The 16,499-nt window shown below is 48.2% G+C and overlaps 1 protein-coding gene and 1 non-coding gene across 3 annotated transcripts in view; one reads left to right on the forward strand and one right to left on the reverse strand.

Moving 5' to 3' along the window:
- ASIC2 (acid sensing ion channel subunit 2) overlaps nucleotides 1-16,499 on the forward strand; it is a 1,227,754-nt gene that overhangs the window by 1,061,580 nt on the left and 149,675 nt on the right. The gene's annotated exons all lie outside the window — the stretch shown is intronic.
- Nucleotides 3,957-4,028, reverse strand: TRNAK-UUU. Its single transcript has one exon. It is a non-coding gene; the product is annotated as a tRNA-Lys (tRNA).

The raw sequence follows: 16,499 nt of genomic DNA on the forward strand, positions 1-16,499 counted from the left end.
GTTGGGAGGGAAGGAATTTATCGCTTCTGAAACAGTAGCCAGTCATCGTGTACTTCACACTTCGAAGAGCAAAACGCTTGCAGTGGTTCCATTTACACCCAGAGGCTCAGGGGAGAATGATAAGGATCCGAAGGAGATAATTTCCAAACTGCCGCTGTTTCCTTTGTCTCTGCCTATATTGATATTGTCGCGTCCATTATGATGGGAGAGCAGCTTCTTGAATCTCAAATATGCACTGAGCACAGGCAGGGAAGAGAGTGAGGGACTTAAAAAGGACAGTTTAAAATTACAGTCAGATAATTATATTCTCTCGTAATTCAGACAGCGATTTGCTTGACAGTGGTTCAGCCCAGTCTGGCACCTCCTGGCAATGTGGAGCTGGAAAAAGTTTCAAATCGCAGAACAAATAATAATAACCACCACCAGCAGCAGAGGAAGGTACTTGGCAGAGCTTCAGGGCAGCATTTTCCCGCTTGTTACTACATTTGATTGTTACAAGAATCCTGCCAGAGAAGCCAAGGAATCAAGGGCAGCTCTAGCTTTCCAGGTGCTCAGGTCAAAAACCTGGGCATGCTTTTTTTTTTTTTTTTTTTTCACAAAGCCCACATCCAACCCACCAGCAAATTCTATTGGCTGTTGCATCAAAGTCTGCACAGAATCTGACCACTTCTCTACCACCACAGCCTCCCTACTCTGGGCATCCTCATCTCTTGCCTGGACCTTCCAGCTGTCTTCCTGTTTATGCCTTGGACCCACAATAGTCACTTCTTAACCCACTGGTCTCTCTGGACTCCTTTAAAGACACGAGGCAGATGCTGTCACTTCTTCCCTCAAAACCCTCTATGAGCTTCCATCTCATGTGAGTTGAACATCGAAATCACTAGAAGGTTCTATGCATTCTGTCACTGTCTCCACCTCAGCCACACTGGCCTGCTTGCTGTTCCAAGAACAGTCTCAGGGTCTGTTTCTTTCCTCTTTTCTTTTTTTGTAGTATTGCATCTCTAGCATCTAGAACTCTACTCAGTATTTGTCTAATGTAATGATTTCTTAAAATGAGCTCTGGGTTCTTCCCTGGCCATCCAGTGGTTAAGACTTTGCCTTCCAATGCAGGGAATATGGGTTCAATCCCTGGTCTGGGAGCTAAGCTTCCACATGCCTCAAGGCCAAAAATTCAAAACACAAGGCAGAGGTAAGATTGTAACAAATTCAATACAGACTTTTTAAATGGTCCACATTAAAAAAAAAAAAAAAAACACCTTGAAAAAAAAAAACAAGTTCTGAAGTCAGACCACATGGGTTTGCATTTCAGATCCATTACTTACTCACTCTGTGGCCCTGATTGGTCTCCTCATCTGTAAAATGGGCATCAGAGAGATACCTTTGTCATGAGTTGAGTCATATTCCAAAAGATATTTCCAAGTCCTAGCCCCTGGTACCCACGAATATATGAAAATAGTCTTTGAAGATACGAATGAGCTAAGGATCTCAGCATGATATCATCCTGGATTTAGGGTGCATCCTAAATCCAGTGGTTGGCATCCTTGAGAGGAAGGAAAGTAGGATGTGAGACCCAGGGGAGAGAGTTGTGGGGGCTGAGGAATGCTGGGAGCCATTAGCAGCTGGAGGAGGTAAAGATGGATTCTCCCCACCTCCCTCCAAGGGAGCACAGCCCAGCCAACGGTGCGCCTGCTACAGCAGCTTCCCTGGGGGCTCAGTGGCAAAGAATCCACCTGCCAATGCAGGAGACACAGGTTCGATACCTGATATAGGAGGCCCGCATGCTGAGGAGCAACTAAGCTCATGCATCACACCTACTGAGCCTGGGCTCTGGAGACCCCCGAGCCAAGACTACTGAAGACCCTGTGCCCTGGAGCCGTGGTCTGCAACAGGAGAAGCCCCCACTGTGAGAAGCCTGCACATCTCAGCTAGAGAGTAGCCCCCACCCGCTGCAACTAGAGAAAAGCCTGAGCAGCAAGGAAGACCCAGCACAGCCAAAAATAAATATAAACGTTTTTTAATAAAAAATCAGCCAGCTAGATTTCAGATTTCTGGTCTCTGTAACTTTGAGACAATAAACTTGGGCTGATTTGTTACATCAGCTCCAGGAAACTAATACAGTAGGGTCGTTGAAAGGCAGTAATGATCTTATCTATATAAAGAGCGGTGTGGTAAAGTAGCTCTCTGAGTGTCAGCTATGAGTATTAGCCTTATTTTACAGACAATGGAACCAAAGTGCTGACAAAATACATGACTTATCCAAGAGCTCACTGCTGCTGTGGCTGGGTCAGGGGTCAGAATTCAGGTTCTGCTGGGTTGTCTGGCATTGTGATGCAGATGACCTCTGGCTACTGGTAATCCCAATGAAGTCTCTCTTTTTTTTTAGTTTTTTAAAATGATTTTATCTATTATTTTTGACCACACTGGGTCTTCATGGCTGTGCAGGCTTTTCTAGTTGTGATGGGAGGGCTTCTCACTGCAGTGGCTTCTCTTGTTGCAGAGCACAGGCCCTAGGGCATGCTGGCTCAGTAGTTGCAGCGCACGGGCTCAGTAGTTTTGGCTCCCGGGGTTTAGAGCTCAGGCTCAGTACTTGGGGCACACGGGCTTAGTTGCCCTGAGACATGTGGAATCTTCAGGGATCGAACTCATGTCTCCTGCCTCAGCAGGTGGATTCTTTACCACTGAGCCCCAGTGAAGTCTCCTCCAGCTCCTAATAGTCTATGAATTGGCCAGATGCTTGCCAACAAAGGGATCTGTCTTTTTTCCTCAGTCAACCAGCACTCCCCAAAGAGGCTCTGCATTGCTAAAGTATATCCAGACGTGAAACAGGGCACGCCCTGGCAACCTCACAGTTTGCCCATAGAGACCAGAAGGAGCAGAGCATTTAGCCAATCAGACTTGCCTGGTAGGGTCCCCAGCTCCGCATGACCACGTGAGCCTGCAGGCTGGTAGCTTCACAAAACTCCCCACACATGGGCTCGGTAAATATGCCTGGATGTCATCTGGAGATGGGATTCTGGCCAGGAGTCAGGGGCTTCAAGAAGCATGGTTTCTAGGGGCTTCCCTACTGGTCCAGTGGCTAAGACCTGGCCTTCCAGTGCTCAGGGCATGGGTTCCATTCCTGGTCCAGGAATTAAGATTCCACATGCTGCAAGCCCAAAAACAACAAAAAGAAGCAATACTGTAACAAATTCAATAAAGACTTAAAAGAAGCACAGTTTCTAAACCTCACTGCTGCTGCTACTGCTGCTAAGTCACTTCAGTCATGTCCGACTCTGTGCGACGCCATAGACGGCAGCCCACCAGGCTCCCCTGTCCCTGGGATTCTCCAGGCAAGAACACTGGAGTGGGTTGCCATTTCCTTCCCCCAAAGAGCTGAATGAGTCCTCCCCATCATGGTTTCCAATAGAAAATTTTCCCTGAAAAATCAACCAGCCTGAAATCACTGCCAAGGACTTGTGATTCCTGGACCAGTAGATGGAGAGGGAGGTAGAGGAATGAAGGGGGATTTCAAATGAAACCATTCCCTCCGCCCACTTGGCCGGCACCAGATCCCGGGAAGGGATGTTGAATTTCCTCAAGACGCACTGTCTTCGTTCAGAGCGTGCTGAGAACAGAGGGTCTAGCAGAGGGGAGGGCCCCAGCAGGAATGAATGCAGGGCAATGCTCCCCACCTCCCACCTGGTCACTGTCACTCAGACAGCGCTCCCCCTCCTCCTTTGTGAGACCGGGGATAGACGGGGGACTTCACTGAGCTCTGGTGGCTAACAATATAGCCAGCAAACTACCTTTGCAAGAGAAGTGCGCCTCGTTAGGGAGGAGGCAAACAAGGAAATCTAGGAAAGAGTTACAGATACACTGAGAATTGTTGCAGATTAGATATCTCTGAGGAAATCTATAATCAAGTCCTACTTTTTTTTTTTTTTTTTTGCTGTACCACGCAGCTTGTGGCATCATAGTTCCTCAACCAGGGATCAAACCTGGGCCCTGGCAGTAAAAGTGCCAAGTCCTAACCACTGGACCATCAGGGAATACCCATCAATTCCTACTTTCATTCCACAAATACTCCCTGCATTCCTCCTGTGGGAGAAGCAATCTAGACCCTAAGAAGGCCATGATGATACCTGCAGCAGAGCCCCACCAAATGGAAAGAAAGAACTCGTCAACAAATGCTTAAAGTGGATGTGACTTATGGTCAAAGTCGGAAGGGAAGGAGCTTCCGAGCAGAACTACCTCAGCAGCTGTTTGAACAAAGCATGAGTTTTAGCATCAGTTCAGTTTGGGTTTCAGCCTCTGGCTGCATCACCTATAAGCTTTGAAAACCCGCACAAGCTTCTCCACTTCGCAGCCTTCGTTTCCTCACCTGTAATACAGCACGGCTACCATCTCTGGGGCTGTAGCGAGGATGGTTTGCGATAACATATAATGTCGCTCAGACAGCGGCACATGGTAGAGATGCAACAAAAATCTGTTCTTTCCACTGGAGGGGATCCAGAAAAGGCTTTCTAAAGAAGGAGCCATTCAGGCAGGATCCGAAGGAGGAGTACGCGCCTTGCCAGGTAGAGTGGGATGCTTTTCGAGGATGCTTTCCACAATATTGTGATTTCTGCCCAACTTTTCAGGAACCCATATGCCCACTGACTGACAGTAATTTCACAAAGCCAGACGTGTCTGTATTCTTTCGTGATCCAAAAAGAAAAACTCGTTTTATTTTTTGGTGCTTAACGGTTGTTTTGTGGTAGTTAAAAAACGTCCTCTAACTGCCAGCTACGCATCCGCCAAAAATATCACCGGGGGCATTATATGTGCCAAGAAACTAAAAGGAAGGCAGGAACTGGTTTCCTTCCATTAAAGCGCAGCGAAGTCTTGCAGGTGGAAACTAGCACTGAGGCTGAAGAAGAGGTACCTGAGCTGACAGCTGCGCGCTGGGGTCCCCTGCCGCCCGCATGGATGGCTGTGCACGAAGGCGCTGGTGCTTTGCGGACTGCGCTGGGCCGCAAGGACCCATTAGTATCCAAGCTGCCCGTGAGCTTCCATTTCTCATGCACTTGAAATTCTGACCAAGGTGGGGAAAGAAAGAAGAGAAAGCTCTCTCCCGGGGTTCGGGGCTGAGATCAGGGAAGCAACCTCGGTGGTGTCTCGGGCATGGCAATCCCAGGTGTCGGCTGTGGGCACTACTGCAGGGAGGCCAGAGTTCAGGGAAGCGCGGTCCACGGCGGCAATGAGCGGATCTGCTCATTCGTGTCTGTGCGTGCGCAAAGCGCGCATGCGCGCACACAGTCTCCCAGCCCTCCACGGCGCTTTCCACTGCTGGGCTGTCTTCTTCCAGAGTGAGCGCTGGAAACTCATCTCACCTTTAGTCGGTGGGGAGCATCAGAGAAGGAGACGGTGCCTGTCTGCCTGTCGTCCCAGGTCTCAGACTGGTCTCACTCTGCCTGGACTGTCCTCCCCCATCTCCTCTCCTGAACTTAAGGCTCAGTTCAGATGCCGCCGCCTGGTGAACTGGACCGTAAGAGCCAGAGAATAGGGATTATATGCTCTTATTCACCATCTGTCCCTGGTGCTCAGCGCAGCTCCTGACGCATGGTAGGTGTTCAGTAAAACTCATGTCAACTGAGTGACATGCCCAGTCTTCTCCAGTTCCTTTGTCCCGGTAAGGGTGGAACTTCTAATTTCTCAGCCCCATGTTTCATATCACATAATTGTTTCCATGCCTGTCTTCTCATCTAAACTAGGGACTCTTAACCGAGGGTCCACAGGCAAGTTTCAGGGGAATTCAGACACGCTGAAATGTACACAGAATGTGTGTGTGTGTGTGTTTGTGCACGCACACACACATGCACCTAGGTTCATCTTTTTCTGGAGGGAAGGTCCCAGCTCTGACCAGGTTCTCATGATTAGAATAAGGTTGGGAAACTAGACTAGTCTGCAGAGGCCTGGGCTGTGCCCACTCTGAGGCCAGGGTCCTGGCTAGCACAATGCCTGATACGCAATAGGTGATCAGGATGTGTTCATTGAATGAGTGAGTGAGAGAACGGTCTTAAGCCCTGACTCGGGCCCCCACCATCACCAGATCCCCAGACATGGATTCCTCCAATCACACCACTAACAGCACACCCACCCATCAACTGATGGATGATAACTGCATCACAGCAAGTCAGAGCAGGCCACATGTCGCTGAGCCTCGGTTCCCTCACCTGTGAAACTGGACATAAGTCTTGCTCTGCCTACAGTCCTAAATGGTCATCATGATCAAAGGAAATAACAGGTTCCTTCACCCACATTCAAGAAATCCTTATTGAGCCCCCTCTGCACCAGACTCTGGAGGTGTGTAGAGAAATGAGATATACAACCCGCCCTCAACGAGTTCATAATCTAATGGGGGAGACAGACAAGTGACCAGTTTCAACATGATGTGGAAAGTGTGACAGCACTGGAGGAAAGCCCGCAGGCTGCCAACCTGAAAAGTTAAAACATGGAGACCTCTCAGGGACTTCCCTAGCAGTCCAGTGGTTAAGGCTCCATGCTTCCACCGCAGGTGCCACAGGTTCAATCCCTAGTCAAGGAGTTAATACCCAGCGCACCACATGGCCAAAAAATTTTCTTAAAAATGGAGACAGCTCAGAGGAGAAACAGATCTGAAGGATGAATAAATGTTAGCTAGAGAAGCGGAGATAAAGGGCATTCTAGGAAGGGGAAACAGCCTGTGCAAAGGCCAGGAGACAAGAATACGGCACCTTTCTGGGGCTCCCAGCTTGCTCAGCACACAGTAGGAGAGTCAGAGAGACAGGCTGGAGGCATGATCAGGGACTGGATCATACAGGGATGCCAAAATTGGGCTTTTTCCAGAAAACAGTGGGGAGGGCTTTTGAGTCAAGGCATTGAAAAATGCAGATTTGTATTTTAGAAAGCTGACTCTTAGAGAGTTCATTGGAAAAGCAAGATGGAGAGGACCAAGACCAGTCAGGAGCAAATGGGAGCCATCCGGGGAAGAGATGAGGGTGGCATGGGGACTAGGGGGACAGAATGGAGTCCACAGACGCCAGATCAGTGGCAGCAGCCGGACCTGATGAATTAATGAGAACGTGTTTATAGATCAAAAGGGCTGCTTCTTCAATATAGTAGAGCTTCCTCGTTCTATATGTGGGAGCCACGTGAAGTCATTTCAACCTGCCACAGGCTCCACAAGGCTAGGCTTTCTAGTTTCAAAAGAAAGGGAAGGGCCTTTTCTTTCTATCTGTGAATTCTTTTATCTCTATGGTCATACAGAGGCAAAACCACTTAGTAACAGTCAAGAGGAAAGGAGTGCTTTTGAAAATAAAGTGACCTTAACTCAGGACAGTGTTGGGAAATTGGGGGACCTAAAAGATGCACAGAAATTGCTTTTTGCCAGCAGCTTGGAAGAAGTGCCTAGAAATGCCCCCTAAACGGATCGGGAGGTAAAAACCATTTCAGCCCAGATCAGACCATGGGTTAAAAATGATGCAAAAGATCAGTGTCAGAGAGAAAGAATTTGAGAAAGAAAAATGCCTAATCAGTATCAATTTAATAGGCCACTTAAACAGTAAAAGAAGAAATGTTGATGTTCTATGGTGGCGATTTTATAATCATTGGAGTGCTTAGCTTCATGTAAGCCATCTCATATTCATTAGAAATAAGAGGAATTTTATTCATTGGAAAGAACTCTTCAATTTACAGCATCTTAATTGCTCAGGGTTTTACATTCTGATAAAGGAAGCTCATTTTTTGTAAAATTTCCTTTTTAATTAAAAAAATTTAATTTATTTATTTTGGGCTCCACTGGGTCTTCGTGGCTTTGCACAGGCTTTCTCTAGCTGCGGCAAGCAGGGACTACTGCCTAATTGTGGCTCATGCGCTTCTTATTGCTGTGGCTTCAGAGCACAGGCTCTAGGGAATGCAGGCTTCAGTAGTGCTGGCTCACAGACTTAGTTGCCCCACTGCATGTGGAATCTTCCTGGACCAGGAATTGAACCTGTGTTCCCTGCATTGGCAGGTGGATTCTTAACCACTGGACCACCAGGGAGATTCAGAAGCTCCATTTTTTGTGGGTGTGGGGGAGTCAGGCAGAGGAGAGAATTTGTTCATTATGATAAAGACATTGGGTCTGGTATGCAGCTTGGTGGCTGCATCGGGAAGAATGGGCTGGATTATGGTTGGTAGGAAACAACCCCCAAATCTTGGTGGCTTGACGCAACGTAATCTGGTTTCTGGCTCAAGTTTTGTGTCCAGCATGGCTCCACAGCAGGTCACTCAGGGATCCAGGCTCCATCTCCATGTGACCAAAAGTCACATTGCAGGGGCATGCAGCCCTACCCTACCACATGCCTGGGAGGAGAAGACTGTCTGTGAAGAGTCCCGCTGACTGCACAGCGGCACAAACCAATCGAGCCCTTTACACCCCAACTAAGACAGGAGCGCCTCAAGGGCAGGGCCCAGCTTATGAATCTTGGTCCCACCAAGACAGCGCCTCTTCCAGAGTCCATGATGGTGAATTTTTGACAAATGTATGAAGGGATGCATTGACACATGGATCTGATTTTCGGAACTTGTTGAGCTTTTCTAAATGTGTAGGTCCTGGGAAGTCTGCCTAAATTCTTTCACCCAATTTTCCTTCAACATTTTCTGAGTCCCCAGAGGGGAACACATCTGGTTTCCTGAAGCCTCCAGAGCAGACGCCCGAGACAAGGGAAGGACTCATGAAGTCTCTGCTTCCACCAGGCTAATGGAGCAGCTGGCCTGTCAGTGGTTTCATCACCAGGTTGTCTGGGACTCAGGAATTAGCCATCAGAGGCCAAGAGGGAGGAAAAAGAGTAGCATAGATAATGTCTTTATTTAGTGTTAGGCATGGTGCTGCCAGCTTTGCTGAGCTTTTCTCCTTTAAGCCTCACAGCCTCCCTGGAAGGAAGATGTTATGCTTCCCCTCCCCCACCCCATTTTCCCAATGAGAAAACTGATACTTGAGAAAACTAAGGCATTTGCCCAAGATCTCATGGCTAAGTGACTTAGAACCCAGGTCTGCCCTGCTCTAAGCCAGGGCTTTGAACCACTAGGCTGACATCTGTCTTCTACAACCAGCTCGCACACAAGCTCCAAAGCGTTTTTTTTTCCTCTGAATTTCCAGCCATGTGTTGACAGGAAAAAAATAATAATAAGGATTGAAATTTGAGAATTATGTCTTATCCGAGGCATTACTGAGTTGAATGTACTGAGTTGGAAGAGCCTCTGAAAGTATTGAAACACAATATGGAGTATGCGTTGGGACTTCCAGATCTGGAGTCCTGAGAAGACATTTGAACTCGAGATAGGAATGTGCTAGGCAACACAAACCATGGCTTCAGTGGAATTTCCTAGGTAGGAAAAAAGATGTTAGCTTTTACTGGCTGTTAGAGAGAACCAGCAGCAGAATAAAATGAAAAACTTGGGATTTTCAAATCCTGGCACCATCTTGCTGCCCCTCGGGCTCAGGGATGATGCATCAAACCATACCTATGTGTTAAAAGACTTGATGCCTTCCTGGGCATTTATGGAGCCAGAGCTAGCCTTGACTCTTGGGTATGTTGGTTGGGACCTATAAAGTCACATATCTGAAGTCCTGAGGAGTGGAAGAGGGAAAATCCAGAAACCCAGATCAAGTGGCTGGTGCTCCAGGTGTTGGGCTCATCACCAACAACTCCCAGTTGGTCAGGGCTGTGCAGAGTGGGATGGATTGCCTTAGGAAGTAGAGGGCTCCCCATCGCAGCGAAAGTGGGGTAAATATTTGACACCAACATTACAGAAAGGTATATGATGATTGAGTCATCTGATCTTGAGTCCATTATGATCTGTGAGATCTTTGAATTCTTTCAGGCGGGAAATTCTTAAGCTCTTCTGTTGGGTTCCTGGCTGTTTTTTGTGTTTGTTTTTTGCGGGGTGGGGTACAGGAAACACAGGGCCTCTTGTAATGTGTTTGTGAGAGCTACGCAAACATGCGGACAATTGCCTTGGTGGAAGCTGCATGACAGGAGACAGACAATGCTGCAAAAACAAAGTCTTAAAGGGCTGAGGTCCCTTTCCCTCCTGTCTGCATTGCGAGAGCTGTCCTAAAGGACTTTCAGTTGATAGATTTTTTCCTACTTGTGCCTTTAATTTCGTCGACCTTATGCTCCCCCATCTCCTAGTCAAATAGTAGTCTGCTTTTCAAATGACAGTGGGAAGCCATTTCCTACTTGTAGGTAATTTAGAGATGAATCTTTTTATGACAGAAGCAACCTCCAATGGGTTCCAGCTATCTAGACTTCTGCGTACTGAGTCTTCTAAATCAGGGTCCTGCCATTTGGCTCACCCATTTCCTCCATTAGATTTAAATCACTCAGTCATTTCTATGAAAAAAATTTTCAGGTGAATAAAACTAGAGGAAGAATTTACCAGAAGGATGTCTTGGCTACACTTGGTCCTCTTGGAAGGGCTCCAGCGTTACCACGTAACGACTGTGTGTGTTTCCAGCACCCCTGGGAGTACGGTCTTCTTTGTCAGGTCCATATTATTAGCTTCCAGAAAGCTCTCTCTCCTCCATTGCCTTCCTAGCACAGGACAAGATTGGCTCTGAAGTGGATTGACTCATCTTGGGGGTCTTGTGCATTTTCTGGTACAAAAGGGCACCAAGAGGTCCACTCAAGCCTGCAGAGCTTATTCTTTCTGCACATGCTGTTATGTATTATTATGCTTCAGTGGTGTCCAGGAACCTTCTTTCTGAGTGTGTGAAAAGACACACACTTGGGACACACCACGGGTTCTCTGACCCCAGGGCTTCCTGGGATCATCTCCATCAGCCGGAGGAGCACAAGAGACACTTGGGTTCCCTAACTTAAGTCTGGGTGGCGTTTTGGAAAGAGAAGAGCTTTGAAGGCAGACAGGCTTGGCTTCAAAGCCCAGCTCCCCTGCTTACTAGCTGTGTTATTCTGGGTCCATTATGTAACCTCCTGAGCCTCTGGTTTCTTATTTATGATAATAATAGTTAACTTTGAGTGAGGGTTCGCTGTCTGCAAGGCCCTAAGCTAAGTGGTTTATATGCCTTGTCTAATTGAATCTTTACAGCAGATCTTAGAGTGATGTAAAGCATCTTTCTCCATTTCATTGCTTCAATCAAACTGTCTCAGCAGACTGTGGGAGAGGATTTGGAAGGAAGAGACACAGCAGAAGCTGATGATCCCCTGGAGGTGGGGGGTGGGAGCTGGGTGTGGGTGGTCGATACAGAACCACCATCTTTGAGGATGGAAGACACCGCCTTTACCACGGCCAAGGCTGGGTGAGGGGCCCACCTCTATTCTCCCATCACCCCCTCTCTCCTTGCCTATTGCCATATCCATCCCTTCCACCCAACCAGACTGTGAGTGCCTTCAAGGCAGGGACTCTTTCTTATCTCTGAGTCCTCAGAACCTCCTGCAGCACCTGGCAGGTATCTGATGCTCAGTGAAGGAAGTTGAACAGAGGAATAAATAAAGGAATGAATCAGTCCATTTAGCTAGAAATACCTCCGACCTAAGTCGCTAAGATTCCAGTCCCCGCCCAGCCTTACCCTAGATAAGTAACTTCTGCTCTCTGCACCTCAGTTTCTTCTGTGAAATGAGGGAATTAGAAAGGATAAGGTCTCAAGGTCCTCAGAGCTTGGCAACTTGGTAACATCTACAACAGCTAATCAGTACCGAGGGCTTCCCAGCTGGCTCAGTGGTCAAATCCACCTGCCAGTGCAGGAGACACAGGAGACACCCATTCAATCCCTGGGTTGAGAAGATTCCCAGAGAAGGAAATGGCAACCCACTCCAGTATTTCTGCCTGGAAAATCCCGTGGACAGAGGAGCCTGATGGGCTACAGTCCACGGGGTCGCAAAGAGTTGGACAGGACTAGGTACAAGGCACAGACAGACAGATGAAGCAGTTCAAGAGCCTGCAGGTTCCAGGAAGTCTCCCTCTTTGAACAGTAGATAGCACAAGCTTGACCCAGGGAGGATGGAGAAGGATTCAGATGACCCACCCACTCAATGGGAAATCTCATTTCCAGCTGGCACTTATGTTGTATCTCTAGTGTAGACAGCCCTGCTCAGCACTATAGCGGATTCAAAAGAACTGAGTTCCATCCCTGTGCTGTATGGGACATAGGACCTGTCTACAAACATCCATCATGCAGGGCCCATCAGGGGAAGAGTCTCAGGAGAGGTCTGAGCCATCCTGTTCTGCTATTCATAGGTAAATAGTGATAACATCTGGCTGGAGATGAGAAGGACTTCCTCTTCTAGGAAATGGCATTCAGTGGGCCCCAGAGGATGAGTTGGACTTGCGCACACAGAGATTGAGGAAGGCGTGTCAGGCAGAGGGCTTGGAGGTGGGCAAATGGGCCAGAAAATCCTTGTTTGGGAAATGGTAGATGATCTGGTTTTGCAGAGCACAGCATTTATCCAGGAGAGATGCCAAAAGAAGGCTGTGAGAGCTCAGCCCAAAACCCTATGGGGTAAGGGCTTAAACACCAAAGTGAGGAGTTTACCTAACGCAGTAGGCAGTGGGGAGACATTTAAGATTTTTGAATCCAGGAATGAGAGCCAAGCTGCCTTTGGAAAAATCCATTTGGCTTCATAAGTAGAAGTGTTTGGAGAGAAGAGAGGCAAAAACTGGAGGTGGGAGATGGGGGGGGCAATGTTGAGACTGTGGCAATGGTCCAGGGAGAAATTACAAGGAACTCAACCAGGGTGACGATCGTGGTGCTCAGAAGCTAGAAGCAGAACTGGGAGCCACTGTGGGAGGAAGGCCTGTAGCTTGGCAAGTGACTCCAGAGGTCAAGAGAGGAGTCCCCAAGCTTCCCTGGTGGTCCGGTGGTTAAGAATCCCACCTGCCACGACACCAGTTCAATCCCTGGTCCAGGAAGATCCAACATGCCACAGGGCAACTAAGCCCCTACATCACGACTATTGAGCCCACAGTCTAGAGCCCGTGAGCTGCAACTGCGGGGCCCCCACAGGCTGCAAGTACTGAAACCCGCACACCTAGAGCTTGAACTCTCCAACAAGAGAAGCCACCGCAGTGAGATGCCCAAGTACTGCAACTAGAGTGTAACCGCCACCTCGGGGCAACTAGAGAAAGCCCATGCACAGCGACGAAGACCTAGCGCAACCAAAAGTAAAATTTAAAAAAAATTTTTTTTTTTAAAAAAAAGGAGTCCCATCTACCTCTCAGGCTTTGGTTATGGCTGACTTGCCACTTGGGTGCAGAGGTACAACCAAAAGAAATGATGGAAGGAGGAGAGGCTGATTTAATGGCATCAGGGGCTGGTGAAGGCGGAGATGCCCATGACAAATGTGTTTGGGACACGTTAAGTGTCACGTGCCGGCCTGACGCTTGGAGCTGGATCATGTGATCAGGCAGTGTGCACCTACTATGTGCCTAACTCCATATGGGAATCTTTGTAGGCATCAGCTCACTTAGTCCTCCGCAACCTGCCTGGGAGACAGGCACTCCTCTCCCTTCAGCCGTAAGATACTGTGATGCTGTGATTCCAGTCTGTTACCAAATGATGCTCTTTTCATCAGAGCAAGTCAAATTCTGTCTCTTTCTTGAGCTCTTCAGAGGAAACAAACAAATCACTGTCATCTCTAAAGCTTTAGTGGAATCTGACATCCCCTGATGAGCTGTCGAGATGCTTTCTGCAGAGCTGGGTCTGTGCTATGCCATTCTGCTCCCCTCGTGCAGGAGAGCAGGGTTCTGTTTGCTCCGACTCTGGGCTCTGCCGGCTGTCTTAGATCTCACTGTATTTCCTTCAGCCCATCTCCTTCCAGTCACTGCAAAGATGAGGCCAGAAGGGTCGGGCCTTACTTGAAGCCCTAGGGAAGCAGGTCCTGCTTTCATTCAGGAGTCTTAGGGCATGTGGCATGCCAGGACCTCAGTGATCCTGCAGATGGGGAGAGGGGATAGGCTTTGAGGACCCCAGAAACAAGGGAGGGCAACCATTTCTTCATTTTCCCAGCTAACAGTCCCCCACAGCACTTGGTCACTGTCCTTTGAAACTTTTTTACTATTAAATATTTTACTCTAATATTTTACAATATTATTTTCTTTGGCTGCCCTAGATCTTAGCTGCAGCACACAGGATCTTCCCCCTTTAGTTGTGGCATTCGAACTCTTATTTTTGGCATGTGAGATCTAGTTCCTTGACCAGGGATTGAAACCCCAGAGCCCCTGCTTTTTTGGGAATGCAGTCTTAGCCACTGGACCATCGGGGAAGTCCCTGCCCATTGAAATTTGACCTTCAACTTTGTGTTCATTAGCTACATCCTTAGATCATTTCTCCCTCTAGACTATGAGCTCCTTTAGAGCAGAGAAGACAAGGAAAGGAAGTAATGTTTCATTAGCACCCGCTGCTGCTGCTGCTGCTGCTGCTAAGTCGCTTCAGTCGTGTCCGACTCTGTGCGACCCCATAGACGGCAGCCCACCAGGCTCCCCCGTCCCTGGGATTCTCCAGGCAAGAACACTGGAGTGGGTCATTAGCACCTATTAGGGGTCAAACAAAATGCTGTCACTTTACAACTCTTAGAATATTTCATCCTTACCACAACCTGACAAGGAAGGAATTCTCATGCCCACTTTCCAGATGAAAAAATTAAAGACTAAAGCAATTGAGTGAATTCAGAAAAGCTGTTAGCCAAGTGCCTGGCGCAAATGCTCTATCAATTATAGCAATTATTATTGAATAGCTTGTCACAGGACTCGGAGCCTGGAATTCAGTCCAGTTTGGACTGTGTCCAAAGTCCCTGCACCCTTCATCCCTCAGGGTATCTCAATGTCCACTGTCGGAATTTAGAATGTGTTCACCAGTGGACCCTTTATCTTTTTCACGTATATTCTTGACGCTTCCTCACCCTGCACAAGCCCTGGAATATCTCATCGCATCTCTAATAATTCATTATTCAGTGAATGATTCGTTGACTGAGTGAATGTGTGTGTGTGTGCAGTTGGGTGTGTAGTTGTGGGTGTGTGTGTGGTTAGGTGTGTCACTGTGGGTGTTGGGGGATTGTGTGCATGTGTATGTGCGTTAATGGTTTGGGACAGCTTTTCTTGGAGAAGCTCACGAGCTCTCTCCAATGTCACTGCCACCCCTGCTAAGATTTGGGCCACAAGGCATTGGGTCAGTGACTGGAGGAAGTTCTGCCAATTACCCTCCAATTACACCCCCATCCCACCACCACCACCCACCATCCCTGTGCTAAGTCCCACTGGGGAGACCTCAGTGAGCCCCTGAATCCAGGGGAGAGCCTGGAAGACAGCAGCTCATCAGAATCCCAGCAAGGTTACTGAGTCGCCTAAATATGGAAACTGCCATCCTGCCAAAAGGGAGATGAGCTCATGTCAGCTACAAACACAGAGCCCAGCGCAGGGGGGCTGGGAGGAGACATGTCGGGACTGGTGACCAGACACACCTGCGGGGCTCAGACTGGCCCTGGGCCAGGCCCCAGGTGAGAAAAAAGCCTGCTGGGAATTTGGAAGCCAGCCTCCTGAGAGCGGTGGGGAGTAGTCCAGGGCGCAGGCTTTGTGGCCAGGACGCATGTGCCACCAATTCTACCTTGAGTAAGGCACCCAGCCTCCCAGAGCCCCGGTTTACTCCCCTAGAAAGTGAGGTCAACTGCAGTTGAAGGTCTAAGGATCCTCCTACCAGAGGGTTTTGCCAGGCTGTTCCCTCTATGCTTTTCCCCAAGGCGTGCACATGGGCTGTTCTTCACCCCTCCTTGAATCTTTCATTCCCTGGGGTCTAGTGGTTAAGACTTCACCTTCTAAAGCAGGGGATGTGTGTTCCATTCCTGGACAGGGAGCTAAAATCCCACATGCCTTGTGGCCCAAAAAGCAAAAGATAAAACAGAAACAAAACAAATTCAATAAAGATATTAAAAATGGTCCCCATATTAATTTAAAAATCTTAAAAAAAAATAAGAAATGTGACCGTCTCAGTGAGTCTGTGCTAAGCATCTACTTAAGACGGTGACCAGCGCTGACATTTTTGGGTTCCCCTTCCCTGCCTTCGCATGTTTTCATAGTCCTTTTCTCCCCGTGGCATTTATCATCTGATGTGTTCTATATCTTACTTGTTGTTTATCCCCACTAGGATGTGAGTCCCATGCGCTCACATCTGTTTGTGCGATGCTATGTAATTCCATACCTAGAGTGGCACCCAGGATCTAGTAGGTATTCAATAAATATATGTTGGATAAATGCATAAGTGGTTGAATGAGGAAAGGAAGGAAAGAACGGGGGAGGAAGGGAGATGGTGTACGGAAATCACTTGGTGCTGTGTGCCTGGTGGTAGCTGGTGGGTAGGTGACATCTGGCGAGGGATCCACCAGAGGTAACATGGAGGGTCTCTGAGTGTGGGGAGAGGATGGCAGCACGTTCTACTGAAGGCTAGAATGTTCATGTGAGCCAGCTCCCGCTCTTCCACCCTAACAGCAGATGTTACTCCTTCTCTG

The sequence above is a fragment of the Capra hircus genome, chromosome 19 (genome assembly GCF_001704415.2).
Source record: "Capra hircus breed San Clemente chromosome 19, ASM170441v1, whole genome shotgun sequence".
NCBI classification, from domain to species: domain Eukaryota; kingdom Metazoa; phylum Chordata; class Mammalia; order Artiodactyla; family Bovidae; genus Capra; species Capra hircus.